The 20176-nt window shown below is 46.4% G+C and overlaps 1 pseudogene; it reads left to right on the top strand.

Moving 5' to 3' along the window:
* The first annotated feature begins 6122 nt into the window (after nucleotides 1-6122).
* LOC134898046 (5S ribosomal RNA) lies at nucleotides 6123-6241 on the top strand (annotated as a pseudogene).
* Nucleotides 6242-20176: the final 13935 nt, after the last annotated feature.

The following is a 20176-nucleotide window of genomic DNA, read 5'->3' as shown; positions in this document are numbered from 1 at the left end:
CCTTGTGAGACCACACCCCTTTTTTGCCGCACGCTGTCCCTTTGTAAACTATGGAAGGGCACAAAATTATAGTTTGCAGGGGGGCGCCGAACACCCTAGCACCGGCCCTGACTGTAGGGTAATTATTTAAGATAAAATGGGGACATACTGTGCTAGGAGGGTGGGCATGTATCTAAAGGGACGTGTTGTGCCATGTCTGAAGTACATTGGTGAATTGAATGGGAAAATGTGAGTGTAAATTCATACTCATATGCACAAGCATGTACATACAAGCACACATGTATCTAAGCTAATTTATATGAGCAAGCATATGTGCGTCCATCAAGGCCCACACATCTAAGCACATACACATGTGCAAAATTGGTAGTACTAGCTTATAGTTTACCCATTGTAGCAGGTAGGTAAAGTTTATAAGTGATAGATGATCAATTTAGATGAATTCTCCATAATTAATGTATTAATTTAGGCCTTTTGGTGCTAGGCAGTTTAATTTGAATGTCCATTCAGATTTGTGTGTGAGTAACTCTTGCATCAGATCTCCTTCACGTATCCCTAAGTTAATTTTCTCCATTCCAAAAGCCTTCAGTTCACTCGGATTGCTATGGTGATGATTGTAAAAATGACGTGCTACAGAAGTTAGTTTTTTCATCTTGGAGACATCCGATGGGGCATTTCTCAGTGATCCAATGTGCTCCAAGATGTGTTGTTTTAATGCTCTGGTGGTGATACCGACGTATTTCTTGTTGCAACTGCAAGAAATACAGTACACAACTCCAACTGCATTGCAGTTTATGAAATGCTCAATTGTGATCGTTTCTCCATAACGGTCGAGTAAGGTATATGTTTTTACCATGTGTGGACACGCTTTACAGGACCCGCAAGGGAAAGATCCCTTGATGGTTGCCTTCTTTTTTGGATTTTTGGTAAAGTGGCTGCTGGTGAGTTTTTCTTTGAGGTTTCTTGATCTTCTCCAGCTCATAGATGCATTTTGTCCTATATTTTGGGCTAAATCATTGTCCAAAAGAAGGATTGGCCAGTGTTTTTCAATGGATTCTGCAGAAAGTGCCCACAAATCTGAGCGCATTATCCTTTTCAGTTGTTGTCTTAGTTTTCTGTAAGGTTTTGGTGTTTGGGAAAAATAGTGTTTCCCTAGGTGTTTGATTTGTATGCCATTTTGCTTTCTTAATCGAGTGATGGCTGTAGCCACGTTCCCGTAATTTCAGTGATAGTTCTGCACTTTTTTGCATGAAAGTTTTGGAGTCCGAGCAGTTCCTCTTGAGGCGCACAAATTCCTCTTTAGGGATATTCTCAACCGTGGGTGGAAAATGTGCGCTAGTTTGGTGAAGGAGGCTGTTGGTAGCAGTCTCTTTGCGGTATAGTTCCATTTGTATCTGACCATCAGAAGCTTTGTATATGTTAAGGTTCAGGAAGGACACTGGGTCAGCACTTATATAGTGTGTCACCTTAAGGTTAATGTTATTGTTGTTTAATTCCTCAATAAATGACAGCAGCAAATTCCTATCTCCTTCCCATATCAAGATGATATCATCGATATAGCACCACCAAGCGAGTACATGCAGAAATTGGAGTATTCCGGGAATTAGTAGCCAGAGATCTTGATAGGATATACCTCAAGTCCAAAAATAAACAGTACTATGATGACAATTTGAGCAAGCAAGAAAGAAGAACCTTACGAGAAATACAGTCTTGGTCGGACATAGTGATCAAGCCGTCCGACAAAGGGGGCAATATAGACCTGTGACCAAAATCAATGTATATAATTGAATCAATGCGACAACTAGGTGACAAACAGTGCTACAAACACATATTCTTTGATCCTATAGACAATTTTAGGATTGCCTTGAACATAATTTTGGATCGAGCACATTCCCATGGCATTCTAACCAAAGAAGAAAGGGAATATCTAACTACAACTAAACCCAAGACTCCCAATCTATATCTACTACCTAAGGTTCACAAGAACATCATCCTTCCACCGGGACGCTCCATTGTATCAGGACAGGGAGGTCTTCTGGAAAAGCCAAGTACCTTCCTGGATTTACATCTATGCCAACACGTCTTGAATCCTCCCTCATATATACGGGATACAACTGACGTACTTCAGAAATTACATAACGTCAAGTTGGATGATGAACATCTGTTGGTAACATTAGATGTGGAATTGCTGTATACTAGCTTAACCACCAGGCTGGCATACAAGCTGTAAGGTATTTCTTAGAAATGTCTGACAACAATGAATTCCATGACCTATTAATTGAACTGCTCGAATTTGTACTAATCCGAAACTATTTCACCTTTAACGATCGATTTTATCTCCAAATTCGTGGCACAGCGATGGGAGCTGCGTGTGCTCCAACGTACGCCAACCTATACTTAGGTTGGTGGGAGAGAGAGATCGTAATGCACCCTGACAATGAGAGGTACACTCAGCATGTACTCGCTTGGTGGCGCAATATCGACGATTTCATCTTGATATAGGAAGGAGATAGGAATTTGCTGCTGTCAGTTATTGAGGAATAAAACAACAATAACATTAACCTTAAGTTGACACACCATAAAAGTGTCCTTCCTGGACCTTGACATATACAAAACTTCTGATGGGCAGATACAAACGGTACTATACCGCAAAGAGACTGCTACCAACAGCCTCCTTCACCAAACTAGCGCACAATTTCCACCCAAGGTTGTGAATATCCCTAAAGGGGAATTCCTGTGCCTCAAGAGGAAGTGCTCGGACTCCAAAACTTTCAAGCAAAAAAAGTGAAGAACTATCACTGAGATTACGGGAATGTGACTACAGCCATCGCTCGATTAAGAAAGCAAAATGGCATACAAATCAAACACCTAGGGAAACTCTATTTTTCCCAAACACCAAAACCTTACAGAAAACAAAGACAACAACAGAACAGGATAATACGCTCAGATTTGTGGGCACTTTCTGTAGGGAATGGAGGGAAATCAAAGAATACCTCGAAAAACACTGGCCAATCCTACTTTTGGACAACGATTTAGCTCAAAATATAGGACAAAATGCATCTATGAGCTGGAGAAGATCAAGAAACCTCAAAGAAAAACTCACCAGCAGATACTTTACCAAAAATGCAAAAAAGAAGGCAACCATCAAGTGTTCTTTCCCTTGCGGGTCCTGTAAAGTGCGCCCACACATGGTAAAAACATTTACCTTACTCGACCGTTATGGAGAAACGATCACAATTGAGCATTTCATAAACTGCAATGCAGTTGTAGTTGTGTACTGTATTTCTTGTAGTTGCGACATGAAATACGTCGGTATCACCACCAGAGCATTAAAACAACACATCTTGGAGCACATTGGATCACTGAGAAATGCCCCAGCGGATGTCTCCAAGATGTAAAAACTAACTTCTGTAGCACGTCATTTTTACAGTCATCACCATAGCAATCCGAGTGAACTGAAGGCTTTTCGACTGGAGAAAATTAACTTAGGGATACGTAGAGGAGATCTGATGCAAGAGTTACTCAGACACGAATCTGATTGGACAGCCAAATTAAACTGCCTAGCACCAAAAGGCCTAAATGAATACATTAATTATGAAGTATTCATCTAAATTGATCATCTATCACTTATAAACTTTACCTACCTGCTACAATGGGTAAACTATAAGCTAATACTACCAATTTTGCACATGTGTATGTGCTTAATTGTGTGGGCCTTGATGGACGCACATATGCTTGCTCATATAAATTAGCTTAGATACATGTGTGCTTGTATGTACATGCTTGTGCATATGAGTATGAATTTACACTCACATTTTCCCATTCAATTCACCAATGTACTTCAGACATGGCACAACACGTCCCTTTAGATACATGCCCACCCTCCTAGCACAGTATGTCCCCATTTTATCTTAAATAATTACCATATCAGGGATTCACATTATTTATCTGCTTCACATGCACCTAATTCTATTTCACCCTTGTGTTCACCTAATAAACCTTAGCTACAAGTTGTACACCTATAATATCACTAATACTTTCTTCTACTAGGGGATTGATTTTTACATTCAACTTTATATGCACCTTCTCCTTTGTTTTATTTCAAACCCCTCCCCCCCTTTTTATATATAATCTATGGGATCTTTACTGCCCCGCTCTTGAACACATTTACCTTCCATCACATGATATTACTATCACCACACAACTCTGGTATTTTGATCCATCTTATCACAAAATCAACAAAAATTATAAATCTTTCCGAGTAAGTTATCACATACTACTTACCGCTTTAATTATTATTAACTGTCATTATCATGCCAGTAAATATCTGGTCATGATTATTACCATGCTTAGATAGTCAATAACATACCTAAAAATGTTATTGTCATTTCAAATATATTTACTTCAAACCTAATCTGTACATAATGACGTCTGTGATCATGGTTTCCATGATGACCATGACGTCATGACTGGTGTCTGTTTCTCACATAGATGCTTGGAAATATCACCTTTAAACAAGTTTATATTTTACATAAATTTATTCCAAAGAATATCAGTCGATTTCCTTCAGTCCACTATACGAATATCATAGCGTCTATTTTCCTGGCAACCGACATGTGCAGCGCAGTGTCGCTATGACCGCGTTGCTAGACAACCCCATATACACAATGGATCACATGATCGGGTTGGATGGTAACAGCCAGATGCACTTGTAGAACGGAAACAGAAGTGACGCGTTACACGCGGATTCCGATTATACGAGATCCCGGAATGCTTTAACCAATGAGAGCGGGTTTTGAAAACTCGTCTTCCCCCTCCCTGCATTTCAAATACAGCAGCTTTTCTTCATGTCCACTCACAGTGAACAAGCCACCCAAAGGTGAAACGGCCGTTTGTGGATGAGTGGTGCGGGACTGTGCACAGTCCAGCCCACACATCTCCTGGTATTCTATACACCCATTTGGGCACAGAAAGATTAATTATCTTCTTTGTATAATATTTGCTGCTAATATTTTCCTGAAGCTTTTTTCTGAAATATAGAATAGTGACACTGAATTATTGAGCAATATAGCTGTAAACTACAGTATACCACTATACAATTTGCTACTACCTTCTGCTGAACAGCTACATTTTGTGGCTACTTATACATGTGTATCAGATTCATTGCATGTATCCTTTTTGCATCAGATTTAATTATCTGTTTTAATACATCTTGAGAATGCAGAATAATGCTCATTGATTGATACTTTTTAAACTTTGTGGGATTATATACTGGTCACATGGTATAAACGCAAAAATCCGGAATTTGATATATGATTGTATGTGTTGCCATTGCTGATGCTGATAAACTGTATGCATATGGCATATCACATGTTTGATTACTAATAGGCATTTCAGCCTTATCGATAAGCATCCACAGTGTATTTCTCATAATAACAGCACTATATGCTAGTTATATGTTATATTTACAAAAACCGGAATCTGACGCAATATTGCATTTATGGATTACTGTTGATGCCAACTAGTCATATGTATGTGTACTACTACATGCTTGTCTGTTAGTAACCTAAAACAGGAATTTGACCTATTTTTGAATTTATGGGTTATTACTGGTGCTTATAAATCATATGTCCATGAATTTATTACATACCTGTCCACTAACAGACACTCAGCTCTAATTTTGAAACGTTTATGGTGCAATCCTTATACACTTACACCGTCATATACTTGTTTGGCATGAGAGAAACTCTCTGTCCGGATCTTAAGTGACCCTGTATTTACGTGTTACCCTTCCCTTCATGTGTTATCCTTCTCCTATTAGGAAGGTTTTGCCCCTTTATCAAGAGATGTACATTTTTCTGGTGAATAGACTAAGCCAGCCCACCTCTCTCATCCACTGTCCGCTATATTTATTATATGACAGTGGACAGCAGAAGGCGGAGCCCTTACTCTATTCTTTCACTATCCAAATTCTCTTTCGGTACTCTCTCATCCATATGCCGGGGGATCATTTCTCTGCAATACTTCGGTAACAGAGAATCTGTGCACAACCAGTGGACAGCAGAAGTACTACTATCCTTGGTATTTGTCATTAACCAGACACTCTATAATTTGTTATACATGGACTTTACTGCCACATTTCACTGGTCACGCCCAATCTCATCTGATCTTGGAAACAAAGCATTGAGAAGCCTGATCAGTACCTTGATGGGAGACCACTAGGGAATATTGGGTGCAGTAAATAATAAGATTTTACTTACCGGTAAATCTATTTCTCGTAGTCCGTAGTGGATGCTGGGAACTCCGTAAGGACCATGGGGAGTAGACGGGCTCCGCAGGAGACAGGGCACTCTAAGAAAGAATTTGGATACTGGTGTGCTCTGGCTCCTCCCTCTATGTCCCTCCTCAAGACCTCAGTTAGAGAAACTGTGCCCGGAAGAGCTGACAGTACAAGGAAAGGATTTTGGAATCCAGAGCAAGACTCATATCAGTCACACCAATCACACCGTATAACTTGTGATAACTTACCCAGTTAACAGTATGGACAACAACGAAGCATCAGAGCAACCCTGATGCAACAAACATAACCCTTATTTAAGCAATAACTATATACAAGTATTGCAGAAGAAGTCCGCACTAGGGACGGGCGCCCAGCATCCACTACGGACTACGAGAAATAGATTTACCGGTAAGTAAAATCTTATTTCTCTGACGTCCTAGTGGATGCTGGGAACTCCGTAAGGACCATGGGGAATAGACGGGCTCCGCAGGAGACTGGGCACTCTAAAAGAAAGATTAGGTACTATCTGGTGTGCACTGGCTCCTCCCTCTATGCCCCTCCTCCAGACCTCAGTTAGATTTCTGTGCCCGGCCGAGCTGGATGCACACTAGGGGCTCTCCTGAGCTTCTAGAAAGAAAGTATATGTTAGGTTTTTTATTTTACAGTGAGACCTGCTGGCAACAGGCTCACTGCAACGAGGGACTAAGGGGAGAAGAAGCGAACCTACCTGCTTGCAGCTAGCTTGGGCTTCTTAGGCTACTGGACACCATTAGCTCCAGAGGGATCGACCGCAGGACCCGTCCTTGGTGTTCGTTCCCAGAGCCGCGCCGCCGTCCCCCTTACAGAGCCTGAAGCATGAAGATGGTCCGGAAAATCGGCGGCAGAAGACTTCAGTCTTCACCAAGGTAGCGCACAGCACTGCAGCTGTGCGCCATTGCACCTCATACACACTTCACACTCCGGTCACTGAGGGTGCAGCGCGCTGGGGGGGGGGGCGCCCTGAGCAGCAATAAAAACACCTTGGCTGGCAAAATAATCACAATATATAGCCCCAGAGGCTATATATGTGATAATTACCCCTGCCAGAATCCATAAAAAAGCGGGAGAAAAGTCAGCGAAAAAGGGGCGGAGCTATCTCCCTCGGCACAATGGCGCCATTTTCTCTTCACAGTGTAGCTGGAAGACAGCTCCCCAGGCTCTCCCCTGTAGTTTTCAGGCTCAAAGGGTTAAAAAGAGAGGGGGGGCACTAAATTTAGGCGCAATATTGTTTATACAAGCAGCTATTGGGGAAAATTCACTCAGTGATAGTGTTTATCCCTACATTATATAGCGCTCTGGTGTGTGCTGGCATACTCTCTCTCTGTCTCCCCAAAGGGCTGTGTGGGGTCCTGTCCTCAGTCAGAGCATTCCCTGTGTGTGTGCGGTGTGTCGGTACGGCTGTGTCGACATGTTTGATGAGGAGGCTTATGTGGAGGCGGAGCAGATGCCGATAAATGGGATGTCGCCCCCTGTGGGCCGACACCAGAGTGGATGGATAGGTGGAAGGTATTAACCGACAGTGTCAACTCCTTACATAAAAGGCTGGATGACGTAACAGCTATGGGACAGCCGGCTTCTCAGCCCGCGCCTGCCCAGGCGTCTCAAAGGCCATCAGGGGCTCAAAAACGCCCGCTCCCTCAGATGGCAGACACAGAGGTCGACACGGAGTCTGACTCCAGTGTTGACGAGGTTGAGACATATACACAATCCACTAGGAACATCCGTTACATGATCCCGGCAATAAAAAATGTGTTACACATTTCTGACATTAACCCAAGTACCACTAAAAAAGGGTTTTATGTTTGGGGAGAAAAAGCAGGCAGTGTTTTGTTCCCCCATCAAATGAGTGAATGAAGTGTGAAAAAGCGTGGGTTCCCCCGATAAGAAACTGGTAATTTCTAAAAAGTTACTGATGGCGTACTTTTTCCCGCCAGAGGATAAGTTACGCTGGGAGATATCCCCTAGGGTGGATAAGGCGCTCACACGTTTGTCAAAAAAGGTGGCACTGCCGTCTTAGGATACGGCCACTTTGAAGGTACCTGCTGATAAAAAGCAGGAGGCTATCCTGAAGTCTGTATTTACACACTCAGGTACTAGACTGAGACCTGCAGATAGTGCTGCTGCAGCGTGGTCTGTAACCCTGTCAAACAGGGATACTATTTTGCGAACATAAGTCATCGTCTTATATATGAGGGATGCACAGAGGATATTTTGCCGGCTGGCATCCAGAATTAATGCAATGTCCATTCTGTCAGGAGGGTATTAGAGACCCGACACTGGACAGGTGATGCTGACTTTAAAAGGCACATAGAGCCTTATAAGGGTGAGGAATTGTTTGGGGATTGTCTCTGGGACCTCGTATCCACAGCAACAGCTGGGAAGAAAAATTTTTACCTCAGGTTTCCTCACAGCCTAAGAAAGCACTGTATTATCAGGTACAGTCCTTTCGGCTTCAGAAAAGCAAGCGGGTCAAAGGCGCTTCCTTTCTGCACAGAGACGAGGGAAGAGGGAAAAAGCTGCACCAGTCAGCCAGTTCCCAGAATCAAAATTCTTCCCCCGCTTCCTCTGAGTCCACCGCATGACGCGGGGGCTCCACAGGCGTAGCCAGGTACGGTGGGGGGCCGCCTCAAAAATTTCAGCGATCAGTTGGCTCGCTCACAGGTGGATCCCTGGATCCTTCAAGTAGTATCTCAGGGGTACAGGCTGGAATTCGAGGCGTCTCCCCCCCGCCGTTTTCCTCAAATCTGCCTTGCCGACAACTCCCTCAGGCAGGGAGGCTGTGCTAGAGGCAATTCACAAGCTGTATTCCCAGCAGGTGATAGTCAAGGTGCCCCTACTTCAACAAGGACGGGGTTACTATTCCACACTGTTTGTGGTACCGAAACCGGACGGTTCGGTGAGACCCATTTTAAATTTGAAGTCCTTGAACACATACATAAAAAAATTCAAGTTCAAGATGGAATCGCTCAGGGCGGTTATTGCAAGCCTGGAGGAGGGGGATTACATGGTATCCCTGGACATCAAGGATGCTTACCTACATGTCCCCATTTACCATCCTCACCAGGAGTACCTCAGATTTGTGGTACAGGATTGCCATTACCAATTCCAAACACTGCCATTTGGACTGTCCACGGCACCGAGGGTCTTTTCCAAGGTAATGGCAGAAATGATGATACTCCTTCAAAAAAAGGGAGTTTTTAATTATCCCGTACTTGGACGATCTCCTTATAAAGGCGAGGTCCATGGAGCAGTTGTTGGTCGGAGTAGCACTATCTCGGGAAGTGCTACAACAGCACGGATGGATTCTATACATTCCAAAGTCACAGCTGGTTCCTACCACACGCCTGCTGTTCCTGGGGATGGTTCTGGACACAGAACAGAAAAAAGTGTTTCTCCCGCAGGAGAAAGCCAAGGAGCTGTCATCTCTAGTCAGAGACCTCCTGAAACCAAAACAGGTATCGGTGCATCACTGCACACGAGTCCTGGGAAAAATGGTAGCTTCTTACGAAGCAAAATTCCATTCGGCAGGTTCCATGCAAGAACCTTTCAGTAGGACCTCTTGGACAAGTGGTCGGAATCGCATCTTCAGATGCATCGGCTGATAACCCTGTCTCCAAGGACCAGGGTATCTCTATTGTGGTGGCTGCAGAGTGCTCATCTTCAAGAGGGCCGCAGATTCGGCATACAGTACTGGGTCCTGGTAACCACGGATGCCAGCCTTCGAGGCTGGGGGGCAGTCACACAGGGAAGAAATTTCCAAGGACTTTGGTCAAGTCAGGAGTCGTCCCTACACATAAATGTTCTGAAACTGAGGGCCATTTACAATGCCCTAAGTCTGGCAAGGCCTCTGCTTCAAAACCAGCCGGTACTGATCCAATCAGACAACATCACGGCAGTCGCCCATGTAAACCGACAGTGCGGCACAAGAAGCAGGATGGCGATGGCAGAAGCCACAAGGATTCTCCGATGCGCGGAAAATCACGTCTTAGCACTGTCAGCAGTGTTCATTCCGGGAGTGGACAACTGGGAAGCAGACTTCCTCAGCAGACACGACCGACACCCGGGAGAGTGGGGACTTCATCCAGAAGTCTTCCAACTGTTGGTAAACCGTTGGGAAAGGCCACAGGTGGACATGATGGCGTCCCGCCTAAACAAAAAACTAGATATTGCGCCAGGTCAAGGGACCCTCAGGCAATAGCTGTGGACGCTCTAGTGACACCGTGGGTGTACCAGTCGGTTTATGTATTCCCTCCTCTGCCTCTCATACCAAAGGTACTGAGAATAATAAGAAAACGAGGAGTAAGAACGATACTCGTGGTTCCGGATGGGCCAAGAAGAGCTTGGTACACAGAACTTCAAGAAATAATATCAGAGGACCCATGGCCTCTACCGCTCAGACAGGATCTGCTACAGCAGGGGCCCTGTCTGTTCAAAGACTTACCGCGGCTGCGTTGGACGGCATGGCGGTTGAATTCCGGATCCTAAAGCAAAAGGGCATTCCGGAGGAAGTCATTCCTACGCTGATAAAAGCCAGGAAAGAAGTAACCGCAAACCATTATCACCGTATTTGGCGAAAATATGTTGCGTGGTGTGAGGCCAGGAAGGCCCCAACAGAGGAATTTCAGCTGGGTCGTTTTCTGCACTTCCTACAGTCAGGAGTGACTATGGGCCTAAATTTGGGTTCCATTAAGGTCCAGATTTCGGCTCTGTCGATTTTCTTCCAGAAAGAACTGGCTTCACTGCCTGGAGTTCAGACATTTGTAAAGGGAGTGCTACATATTCAGCCCCTTTTTTGTGCCTTCTGTGGCACCTTGGGATCTCAACGTGGTGTTGAGTTTCTTAAAATCACATTGGTTTGAGCCACTTAAAACTGTGGATTTGAAATATCTCACGTGGAAAGTGGTCATGTTATTGGCCTTGGCTTCGGCCAGGCGTCTGTCAGAATTGGCGGCTTTGTCATGTAAAAGCCCTTATCTGATTTTCCATATGGATAGGGCAGAATTGAGGACTCGTCCCCAGTTTCTCCCTAAGGTGGTATCTGCTCTTCACTTGAACCAACCTATTGTAGTGCCTGCGGCTACTAGGGACTTGGAAGATTCCAAGTTACTGGACGTAGTCAGGGCCTTAAAAATTTATATTTCCAGGACGGCTGGAGTCAGGAAAACTGACTCGTTTTTTATCCTGTAGGCACCCAACAAAATAGGTGCTCCTGCTTCTAAGCAGACTATTGCTCGCTGAATTTGTAACACAATTCAGCTGGAGCATTCTGTGGCTGGATTGCCGCATCCTAAATCAATAACAGCCCATTCCACGAGGAAAGTGGGCTCATCTTGGGCGGCTGCCCAAGGGGTCTCGGCTTTACAACTTTGCCGAGCTGCAACTTGGTCAGGGGCAAACACGTTTGCTAAATTCTACAAATTTGATACCCTGGCTGAGGAGGACCTTGAGTTCTCTCATTCGGTGCTGCAGAGTCATCCGCACTCTCCCGCCCGTTTGGGAGCTTTGGTATAATCCCCATGGTCCTTACGGAGTTCCCAGCATCCACTAGGACATCAGAGAAAATAAGATTTTACTCACCGGTAAATCTATTTCTCGTAGTCCGTAGTGGATGCTGGGCGCCCATCCCAAGTGCGGATTGTCTGCAATACTTGTATATAGTTATTGCCTAACTAAAGGGTTATTGTTGAGCCATCTGTTGAGAGGCTCAGTTATATTTCATACTGTTAACTGGGTATAGTATCACGAGTTATACGGTGTGATTGGTGTGGCTGGTATGAGTCTTACCCGGGATTCAAAATCCTTCCTTATTGTGTCAGCTCTTCCGGGCACAGTATCCTAACTGAGGTCTGGAGGAGGGGCATAGAGGGAGGAGCCAGTGCACACCAGATAGTACCTAATCTTTCTTTTAGAGTGCCCAGTCTCCTGCGGAGCCCGTCTATTCCCCATGGTCCTTACGGAGTTCCCAGCATCCACTACGGACTACGAGAAATAGATTTACCGGTGAGTAAAATCTTATTTTTCTCTAACGTCCTAGTGGATGCTGGGGACTCCGTAAGGACCATGGGGATTATACCAAAGCTCGGATGACTCTGCAGCACCGAATCAGCAAACACAAGGTCCTCCTCAGCCAGGGTATCAAACTTGTAGGACTTTGCAAAAGTGTTTGAACCTGACCAAGTAGCCGCTCGGCAAAGCTGTAATGCCGAGACCCCTCGGGCAGCCGCCCAAGAAGAGCCCACCTTTCTTGTGGAGTGGGCTTTTACTGATTTTGGAAACGGCAATCCAGCCGTAGAATGAGCCTGCTGAATCGTGTTACAGATCCAGCGAGCAATAGTTTGCTTTGAAGCAGGAGCACCCAGCTTGTTGGTGCATACAGGATAAACAGCGACTCAGTCTTCCTGACTCTAGCCATTCTGGCTACATAAACCTTCAAAGCCCTGACCACATCTAGTAACTCGGAATCCTCCAAGTCACGAGTAGCCACAGGCACCACAATAGGTTGGTTCATATGAAAAGATGACACCACTTTTGGCAGAAATTGTGGATGGGTCCGCAATTCTGCCCTGTCCATATGGAAAACCAGATAGGGGCTTTTATGTGACAAAGCCGCTAATTCTGACACACGCCTAGCTGAAGCCAAGGCTAATAGCATGACCACCTTCCAGGTGAGAAATTTTAACTCCACGGTTTTGAGCGGCTCAAACCAGTGTGACTTCAGGAAACTCAACACCACGTTAAGATCCCAAGGTGCCACTGGAGGCACAAAAGGAGGCTGAATATGCAGCACTCCCTTTACGAACGTCTGGACTTCAGGAAGAGAAGCCAGTTCTTTTTGAAAGAAAATGGATAGGGCCGAAATCTGGACCTTAATGGAACCCAATTTTAGGCCCAAAGTCACTCCCGACTGTAGGAAGTGAAGGAAACCGCCCAGCTGGAATTCCTCCGTAGGGGCATTCCTGGCCTCACACCAAGCAACATATTTTTGCCATATACGGTGATAATGTTTAGCCGTCACGTCTTTCCTAGCCTTTATCAGCATAGGAATAACCTCATCCGGAATGCCTTTTTCTGCTAGGATCCGGCGTTCAACCGCCATGCCGTCAAACGCAGCCGCGGTAAGTCTTGGAACAGACAGGGTCCCTGTTGCAACAGGTCCTGTCTTAGAGGCAGAGGCCATGGGTCCTCTGTGAGCATTTCTTGCAACTCTGGATACCAAGTCCTTCTTGGCCAATCCGGAACAATGAGTATTGTTCTCACTCCTCTTTTTCTTATGATTCTCAGCACCTTGGGTATGAGAGGAAGAGGAGGAAATACATAAACTGACTGGAACACCCACGGTGTCACTAGTGCGTCTACAGCTATCGCCTGAGGGTCTCTTGACCTGGCGCAATACCACTGTAGCTTTTTGTTGAGGCGGGATGCCATCATGTCCACCTGTGGCAGCTCCCACCGACTTGCAATCTGCGCAAAGACTTCTTGATGAAGTCCCCACTCTCCCGGGTGGAGGTCGTGCCTGCTGAGGAAGTCTGCTTCCCAGTTGTCCACTCCCGGAATGAACACTGCTGACAGTGCTCTTACGTGATTCTCCGCCCAGCGAAGAATTCTGGTGGCTTCCGCCATCGCCACCCTGCTCCTTGTGCCGCCTTGGCAGTTTACATGAGCCACTGCGGTGATGTTGTCTGACTGAATCAGCACCGATTAGTCGCGAAGCAGGGTCTCCGCTTGACTTAGGGCGTTGTATATGGCCCTTAGTTCCAGGATATTGATGTGAAGGCAAGTCTCCTGACTTGACCACAGACCTTGGAAATGTATTCCCTGTGTGAATGCCCTACCCTCGGAGGCTTGCATCCGTGGTCACCAGGACCCAGTCCTGACTGCCGAATCTGCGGCCCTCGAGAAGGTGAGCACTCTGCAGCCACCACAGAAGAGACACCCTGGCCCTGGGGGATAGGGTGATCAGCCGATGCATCTGTAGATGTGATCCGGACCACTTGTCCAACAGATCCCATTGAAAGGTCCTCGCATGGAACCTGCCGAAGGGAATGGCCTCGTACGATGCCACCATCTTTCCCAGGACTTGCGTGCAGTGATGCACCGACACCTGTTTTGGTTTTAAGAGGTCTCTGACCAGTGTCATGAGTTCCTGCGCCTTCTCCGTCGGGAGAATAACCTTCTTCTGGTCTGTGTCCAGAATCATGCCCAGGAAGGGCAGACGCGTTGTAGGAATCAGCTGCGACTTTGGAATATTTAGAATCCAGCCGTGCTGTTGTAACACTTCCCGAGAGTGTGCTACGCTGATCAGCAACTGCTCTCTGGACCTCGCCTTTATGAGGAGATCGTCCAAGTATGGGATAATTGTGACCCCCTGCTTTCGCAGGAGCACCATCATTTCCGCCATTACCTTGGTAAATATTCTTGGTGCCGTGGAGAGACCAAACGGCAACGTCTGGAATTGGTAATGACAATCCTGTACCACAAATCTGAGGTACGCCTGATGAGGTGGATAAATGGGGACATGAAGGTATGCATCCTTTATGTCCAGAGACACCATAAAATCCCACCCTTCCAGGCTTGCGATGACCGCTCTGAGCGATTCCATCTTGAACTTGAACCTTTTCAGGTATATGTTCAGGGATTTTAAATTCAATATGGGTCTGACCAAACCGTCCGGTTTCGGTACCACAAACATGGTCGAATAATAACCCTTTCCTTGTTGAAGGAGGGCAACCTTGACCACCACCTGCTGAAGATACAATTTGTGAATTGCAGCTAACACTATTTCCCTCTCTTAGGGGGAAGCTGGCAGGGCCGATTTGAGGTATCGGTGAGGGGGCATCTCCTCGAATTCCAGCTTGTATCTCTGAGACACAATCTCTATTGCCCAGGGATCCACCTGGGAGTGAACCCACTTGTGGCTGAAATTTCGGAGACGCGCCTCCACCGGGCCTAGCTCCGCCTGTGGAGCCCCAGCGTCATGCAGTGGATTTAGTGGAAGCCGGGGAGGACTTCTGTTCCTGGGAACTAGCAGTGTTGTGCAGCTTCTTTCCTCTACCCTTGCCTCTGGCAAGAAAGGACGCACCTCGGACTCTCTTGCCTCTTTGTGAACGAAAGGACTGCATTTGGTAATACGGTGCTTTCTTAGGTTGTGAGGGAACATATGGCAAAAAATTTGACTTTCCAGCAGTAGCTGTGGAGACCAGGTCCGAGAGACCCTCCCCAAACAATTCTTCCCCCTTGTAAGGCAAAACCTCCATGTGCCTTTTTGAGTCGGCATCGCCTGTCCATTGCCGAGTCCACAGGACCCTTCTGGCAGAAATTGACATTGCATTTATTCTAGAGCCCAGAAGGCTAATGTCTCTTTGAGCATCTCTCATATACAGCACAGCGTCTTTTATATGCCCCAGGGTCATTAATATAGTATCCTTGTCTAAGGTATCCAGATCCTCAGATAAGGAATCCGTCCATGCTGCTACAGCACTACACACCCAGGCCGACACAATTGCCGGCCTTTGTAAGGTACCTGAATGTGTGTAAATGGACTTCAGGGTACCCTCTTGCTTTCTATCCGCAGCATATTTTAGGGTGGCCGTATCCTGTGACGGCAGGGCTACCCTCTTGGATAAGCGTGTTAGAGCTTTGTCCACCCTAGGGGAGGATTCCCAGCGTAACCTGTCCGTTGGCGGGAAAGGATACGCCATAAGCATCCGTTTGGAAATCTGCAGTTTTTTATCTGGAGATTCCCAAGCCTTTTCACATAACTCATTGAACTCATGTGAAGGGGGAAAGGTCACCTCCTGCCTTTTTTCCCCATACATATGAACCCTCTTGTCAGGGACTGGGGTTTCCTCTGTGATGTGCAACACATCCTTCATTGGGGTGTAGTACTGGTGACCGGCGGTCTCCTGACCGCCGGTCACCTTACCGACGCCGGGATCCCGGCAGCATACCGACGCCAGGATCCCGGCGGGGAGGGGCGAGTGCAGCAAGCCCCTTGCGGGCTCGCTGCGCTCGCTACGCTGCGGGCTCGGTGGCGACCTGCGGTCGCCACGGGTTCTATTCCCACTCTATAGGTGTCGTGGACACCCACGAGTGGAAATAGTCCCTGTTGGTCGGCATGCCGACCATCGGGATAGTGAGCCGTCGGGCTCACGGAGGAGGTCATGTGACTGTCGGTCAGCTGACCGGCGGTCACATGAATACCACCCCTTCATTGCTATAATCATATAACGGATGGCTTTTGCCAATTTAGGCTGTAACTTTGCATCATCGCAATCGACACTGGAGTCAGAATCAATGTCTGTATCTGTGTCAACAATTTGGGATAGTGGGTGCTTCTGAGACCCTGACGGCCTCTGCGACATAAGATCAGGCATGGGCTGTGACCCTGACTGTCCTAAGGTTTCAACTTTATCCAACCTTTTATGCAAGGAATTAATATTATCACTTAAAACCTTCCACATATCCATCCACTCAGGTGTCGGCGCCGTCGGCGGCGACCCCACATTCATTTGCTCCCGCTTTGCTTCCACATAGCCTTCCTCGTCAAACATGTCGACACAAGCGTACCGACACACCACACACATACAGGGGATGCTCTTTTTTGAAGACAGTTCCCCCACAAGGCCCTTTGGAGAGACAGAGAGAGAGAGTATGCCAGCACACACCCCAGCACTATATGTCCCAGGAATCACACAGTAACTTAGTGTTAACCCAGTTGCTGCTGTATATAATGTTTTTGCACCTAATTTATGTGCCCCCCCCTCTCTTTTTACCCTCTTCTACCGTGAATCTGCAGGGGAGAGCCTGGGGAGCTTCCTCTCAGCGGAGCTGTGGAGAGAAAATGGCGCTGGTGAGTGCTGAGGAAGAAGCCCCGCCCCCTCAGCGGCGGGCTTCTGTCCCGCGTTTGTGTGTAAAATAATGGCGGGGGCTCATGCATATATACAGTGCCCAACTGTATATATACTGATTTTTGCCAAGAGGTTCTTAATTGCTGCCCAGGGCACCCCCCCCCCCTGCGCCCTGCACCCTACAGTGACCGGAGTGTGTGGGTTTAATGTGGGAGCAATGGCGCACAGCTGCAGTGCTGTGCGCTACCTCAGTTTGAAGACTGGAGTCTTCTGCCGCCGCTTTTGAAGTCTTCTTGCTTCTGTCACCGGCTTCTGTCTTCCGGCTCTGCGAGGGGGACAGCGGCGCGGCTCCGGGATCGGACGACAAAGGGTGAGATCCTGTGTACGATCCCTCTGGAGCTAATGGTGTCCAGTAGCCTAAGAAGCAGGACCTATCTTCAGTGAGTAGGGCTGCTTCTCTCCCCTCAGTCCCACGCTGCAGAGAGTCTGTTGCCAGCTGATCTCTCTGAAAATAAAAAAAACCTAACAAAATACTTTCTTATAGTAAGCTCAGGAGAGCTCACTAAGTAGCCCAGCTCGTCCGGGCACAGATTCAAACTGAGGTCTGGAGAAGGGACATAGAGGGAGGAGCCAGAACACACCAGAATCCAAATTCTTTCTTAAAGTGCCCTGTCTCCTGCGGAGCCCGTCTATTCCCCATGGTCCTTACGGAGTCCCCAGCATCCACTAGGACGTTAGAGAAATATCTTCTTGTCTACTACAAAAAGCAGAAGTGTTGGAGCAACCTATGATCCTTACCACCTATTCTATCCAACCAACCTATTCTTTCAGGTTATATTATACTTACTTGCAGTAAATAATATGTACCAGAAGATTTCACTTATCAGAAGGTGCTACCCAAATGGACAATTTTAAGTCCTAATTATTAAGATTATTACATCTGTTTACATCTCCGGAATATCCAATAATATTCTAGTTTTAATACTTTCACCTCAGGTGCATCCTAATAAATATATAAATTTGCATTTTCAACTGCAATTATTAAAGTACTCACAACACTGGATGAAGGGGTGACATTTTATTGTGTGTTTTTTCTGTGTATAAACTTTTATAAACTCTAATAAATCTTAAGTTTTAAGTAATTCATATAGCAAGCGTGCCCCAACACAGAGTCTTTCTTTCGTCTTCCCGTATACCATTGGAATCCCTGCTTCAAGATATCAGTGCACTATTCTAGCCAGTCTTACACCTTGCCTCAGTAATCCTGCACCTGTCCAGTTTTGCAAACAGCAGTCTAATCACACAGACCTTTCTACAAGTTCATCTTCATTCAGCACCTGCAATTCTGTATCCAAACTCTAAACAAACTCCTGTGAATCCTGCCAAATTCCAGCTCTGCTATCCAGAACTTACAGCCTGCAAGTTTGTTTCCCTCTGTGACCGAGCTCAGCTCTCATCAAACCTCTGCCTTTATCCCTGCTGTGTCAGTCACTATGCAATTAACCCCTGCCTTACCAGCTGCATTTCTCCAGGTAACTTATCCTAATACCTTGTGGACTCCTGTGCAGATACCAGGTGACCCAGGCCATACTTGCCTACCTGACCCTCTCCATGAGGGAGAAAATGCTCTGTTCCTGGACTTTCCTGGTAATGTATGATTGCCATCACCTGTGGTGAGCTAGCTAATTGATAAGAAAAGTGTTTCACCACAGGTGATGGCAATCATACATTACCAGGAAAGTCCAGGAACAGAGCATTTTCTCCCTCATGGAGAGGGTCAGGTAGGCAAGTATGACCCAGGCAGAGGGACACGACCTGCACATCAGGGGCAGCGAAGCCCAAATCCCCTTGCGGGGTTCCTTGGTGAATACCCCTCAGTGTGTTAGACTCCGCCCCTCAGTTCTGGGTCACGTCAACCACCTGGTGTCTGCTTCCAGAATATAGGTGCTTCCTAACATTTTCACTGCCCATTTACTGGAGAATAGCAAGAGGGGTCCTGCTCCGGTCAAGGCAAATTCACTCCGGTCCAGGCAAATCCACTCAGGTTCAGGCAAATTCAAGTCCAGTCATATCTAATCCTATCCAGTTTTCCATTTCAATCCAGAATCCAGGAAGTGAATCTGGTCAGATTTTGCACAACAAAGGGAAAGTCTGTGAAGATATGCTTATTCTTTAGTCACAAGCCTTCCTAGGCCTCACAATTCATGTAGATGCTCTGAGCAACAGATTCCTGCATGCAAATTTTTTTCTATCAACTCCAATCTTTGTCAGTCTTGTGGACAAAGGGTAAAGGGCACCTCTCAAGATGACTGTTCATTATCTCCTCAGTTTGCCCGCAGTGGGAGTCCTGAACAACTGAAGATGGTTCAGTCTCTTTTACAGCAATTGCTTAAACCATGTTCTGAATTAAATAGTTTAATTTCAGAAGTGATTAGAAGCACTTCGGACACCGTGAGAGTCACTTCCATACTTAATGAAGCAGAAGAGGCCGCCGACTCTGGTTCCCCCTAGTTGCACTGTGACTCCTCCAGAGCTGATGGAAAGAAGATTCCAGAGTATTTGGCACCCCAAACTTTCTGAGGCTGAGCGCCAGTGATGAAAGGAGCTCCTGCTTTGTATATAATGCGGAAACGCTACTCAATTCATAAAGGACTGCTCCCTTTGCAGGTCAGGAAAAAGTGACAACTCTCGACTAATTAAGGTCCAGGCCGGTAATTCCACTGAAACTGTCATTTCAAACTCCCTAACGTCCAATTAAGGTGCCAAAGGTTCCCAAAAGGAGAGTCCAGACTACAACTGGGGTCCCTTGACCCGAAGACCCAAGTTAAGACTTGGGAACCAATCAAGGCTTTGTAAATCCCTCTATTCCAGGGTAAACCCTGGTTCTTCAGCCCTAGGAAGTGCATCGAACACTCCAGCCCCAGGCGGGGCTCTGAGTGTCCAGCCCTAGGTGGGGGCTCTGAGTGTACAGCCCCAGGTGGGGGCTCCGAGTGTCCAGCCCTAGGAGGGGCAT

The sequence above is a fragment of the Pseudophryne corroboree genome, chromosome 3, assembly GCF_028390025.1.
Source record: "Pseudophryne corroboree isolate aPseCor3 chromosome 3, aPseCor3.hap2, whole genome shotgun sequence".
Classification (NCBI taxonomy): domain Eukaryota; kingdom Metazoa; phylum Chordata; class Amphibia; order Anura; family Myobatrachidae; genus Pseudophryne; species Pseudophryne corroboree.
The sequence above is the reverse complement of the archived record's forward strand: the minus strand, read 5'-3'. Positions and strand labels throughout refer to the sequence as shown.